The following is a 3,716-nucleotide window of genomic DNA, read 5'->3' as shown; positions in this document are numbered from 1 at the left end:
GATCTTGTTGATGCAATAATTTCATGTGAATCAATTCTAGAGTACTCACATTACTCACTAGTTTATCCTTGGAAAAATATGACTTGGGACTCCTTACTACAATGCTTGTTTTAATTTTAATGAGTTTCAATCTTTATTAATTTGGAGCAGCAATAGATAAAAGTATCCAGATAGACTTAAGCATAGCTACCGGTGAAATGGTTTCCTCATAATCGATTTTCTCTTTCTGAGTATATCCCTTCGCAACAAGCCTTACTTTGAAGGTTTCCACCTTCCCGTCTGTCTCTCTTTATCTTTTGTAGACCCATTTACATCCAATAGCTTTTAAACTATTTGGTGGTTCTACTAGCTCCCAGACTTTGTTAGAATACATAGATTCTATTTCTGAATTCATTATTTTTTGCCAAGATGCTGCATCTTTATCTTGGAGTGTTTCGTCATATGTTCAGGGATCATGTTCATGTTTACCCGGGATCAAGTCCGAAGACTCTCCCAAAAATATGAATCTTTCAGGTTACCTAATAACCCTCCCACTACGACGAGACACTCTCTGTATTTGTGCATTATTTGTGATACATGTTGCAGTTTCTTGTGATATTTCATCTTGCACTGTTGGTACTAAACTAGACGTGTCCTCTTTCATTTCTTCTAGAACAATTTCACTCATGGGCTTGTGGTTCATTACATAGTCCTCTTCTAAAAATCGAGCATTAGTGCTAACAATGACCTTCTGATCTTTAGGACTATAAAACAATCCACCTTTCGTTCCTTTAGGATAACCTATAAACAAGCAAACTTCTGTACGAGATTCCAACTTATCAACATCTCCCTTCAGCACATGTGCTGGACTACACCAAATCCAAACATGTCTCAGACTAGGCTTACACTCATTCCACAATTCTGTGGGAGTAAAGGGTACTGATTTAGAAGGTACCAAGTTCAGAATGTACACTACCGTTTCTAGAGCATATCGCCAGAATGAATTTGGTAATTCTGAATAACTCATCATCGATCTAACCATTTCCATAAGAATCCTATTCCTTCGTTCTACCACACCATTCTGTTGGGGTGTACCAGGTGCAGATAATTGGGATTGAATCCCAACCTCTGATAAGTAATTCCTAAACTCTCCTGAGAGGTACTCGCCACCACGATCAAATCGTAGTGTCTTGATATTTTTACCATAACGTTTCTCCACATCAGCCTTGTACTCTTTGAACTTATCAAAGCACTCAAACTTGCGGCGCATCAAGTAAATGTATCCATATCTCGAATAGTCATCTATAAAAGAGACAAAATATTTGAAACCACCTCTCGCCTGGATAGTCATAGGTCCACACAAATCAGAATGAACCAATTCTAACACATCTTTTGCTCTATACCCCTTGGTCTTAAAAGGTCTCTTGGTCATTTTTCTTTCCAAGCAAGATTGGCAGGTTGGAAAGTTTTCCACCACTAATGAACCCAAAAGTCCATCGACTATTAGGCTTTGAATCCTACTCAAGTTAATATAACCAAGCCTTAGATGTCAAAGATATGTTTGGTTCATTTCCGAAGGTTCCTTTCTCTTATTAGAATTAGAGGATGTGTTATTAATTTCCATTTGTTGCTTTGTGGGAGTTATTAGATTTAGAGTATACAAATTGCCAACTAATGTACTAGAACAGATAATGTAAAATCCGACACCCAAATAAAAATAAAATAATAAGGTTTAATGGACGAATAACCTTAACGGAATTTTTAGAAATTTTTAGAAATTTTTCTGGATTTAAATGGAGTTTGTATGACTCGTTTTGAGAGGATGAATCAGTTGTGTTAAGTGGGGGTCTGTTTAGATCCAATTAAGTTGGGAGTTGATTGGAATATAAACTTAGGTTTTGATGGTTTAACCTAGGTTTTAATATCCGAACCTTGCTTTTTACCCCTCCCGAACTCAATGTCGCCGATGCTCTCATCCTTCTCCCTCTCGATCCCTCTCCCTTCTTCACCTCCTCACCTCCGGTGACCACCGGCCGTGGGACGTAGATGGCAGCATGAGATTCCTCACCGTGCCCTAGCCATCTTTAAGCGCCGACACCTTCGCCGTCCTCTCACTTGCCTCGATCGCAAGCCCGTCTTGTGCCGATTTCTCTTCTCCGCCCACGCGAGCGCGATGGAAGCCGATCCACCACCGGATCGTCGATCCACGCCGTCGCTCTCTTCCTTCCCTCTCTGTGTCGTTCCTGCCCAACACCCTGACGCCGCCCAGTGCTGCGTTGCCCGATGGGCACCAGCTGAGCTGTGCCCTAGTTGCCACCATCAGGGAGCTCCCGTTCCAATCTAGGGTCATCATCCATTTCACCGCCGGCAGCTCCTCCCTGTTCCGTCCGTCCATGCTTGTCGCTAGAATCTCATGGGTAGCAGGTAGTCGATCTCTTCTAGTCACCGTTGTCGCTGTAGTGTACCACCACCAGGGATCCATTGTCAGAGTGGGAATGACCGAATAAGGTAAGCTCTGATCTTGATTTCTATGATTGTGTAAATCAAATTTCTTCTACTTGTGGAATAGGATCTTGAATAATTCTTAGATACAGCGGATTGATTGATAGGGTTAGATATCAATAGAGCTAAGCATTTCTGGGTTGGGTTGGTTGCAACTGATCCTTATCCAGGTATCAATGTAACATCTCATCCGTATGTTTTTCCCTTTAATTTATATTGTAGATGATCTAGGTTGCTAAAGGATCCTATGAGTTATTGATTAATGTCTTTCTTGGATTAAGAATGGGGAAATATGAAGGAATAATATAGATTTGATTGAGGTTGACTTGATGGAGGATTCCATGATCGGGTTAGGTTTAGTTTTGGAGGATATAGCTTAATTTATTCCGATCAATGAGGTGGTTTCCAGCAGGTGTGGTTTTGTTCTGTGGTTGAAACTGTGCTTGCTGTAGATCATGGAATTACTTGATGATAGGTTCATATTTGGGAGAATTAAAATTAATTTAGGTTTGGATTTTAATCTAATTGATTAGTGGAACGATTAGGGTTAACGAATTTAACCTTAGTTGACCAATGAATTAGATTTAGTTGGGGATTTGTTTTAGCTAATTAATTTATGTTATTAGCTAAATCTATATATCATGTGTTACAGGACTTTGATTCGAGACGAGCGTCTTGACGTCGGATTTGGTTTGATTCGACCTTCTTTTCGAGGCGGGTACTTCTTGCTTTGTTTTCTTTTATACTTTGACCTTAGTGTATGAAGTATTTGGATAAGGACTGTTTACCTTGATTCCACTCTTATTTTTCCTGCGCTTGATACTTCCACGCGATCTTTGAGAAATTCGTTTCCATATCTATACAATCTCTTGTTATTGTCCATGATAAGTAGCAGATACTAGATACCATGTTGTATGCTTTAACTGTTGTTTAGTTATATACTATATTGAGCATGCTAGCTTCTTCTAGCATATCTAATTTTGTTTATATTTGTATGATGATTGTTGCATTTGGCGCATCATGTCATGACATGCATGTCAATGACCAATTCTCCCTTGCGGTCGAGAGAGTCGTTGACCAGAGCCGCATCCTCGGCCACTCGAGAGAGTGGTAGCTGGAGTTGATGCTTCTTGTCCTGTCGTGCCGCACTCGGCCACTCATGGAGAGTGGTAGCTGGAGTTACGAGCAGCAGGGACCCTGTCGCAGATGTAGCTAGTTAGCTACTATGCAACTGT

The 3,716-nt window shown here is 40.4% G+C and overlaps 1 long non-coding RNA gene across 1 annotated transcript; it reads left to right on the top strand.

The window, feature by feature from the left end:
• The first annotated feature begins 1,898 nt into the window (after nucleotides 1-1,898).
• On the top strand, nucleotides 1,899-3,279 carry LOC122002048. The gene is made up of 2 exons (XR_006117563.1): nucleotides 1,899-2,487; nucleotides 3,134-3,279. It is a non-coding gene; the product is annotated as an uncharacterized LOC122002048 (long non-coding RNA).
• Nucleotides 3,280-3,716: the final 437 nt, after the last annotated feature.

This window comes from Zingiber officinale, chromosome 1A, assembly GCF_018446385.1.
Source record: "Zingiber officinale cultivar Zhangliang chromosome 1A, Zo_v1.1, whole genome shotgun sequence".
In the NCBI taxonomy this organism is placed as follows: Eukaryota; Viridiplantae; Streptophyta; class Magnoliopsida; order Zingiberales; family Zingiberaceae; genus Zingiber; species Zingiber officinale.
This window is presented reverse-complemented; position numbering and strand designations above follow the sequence as displayed.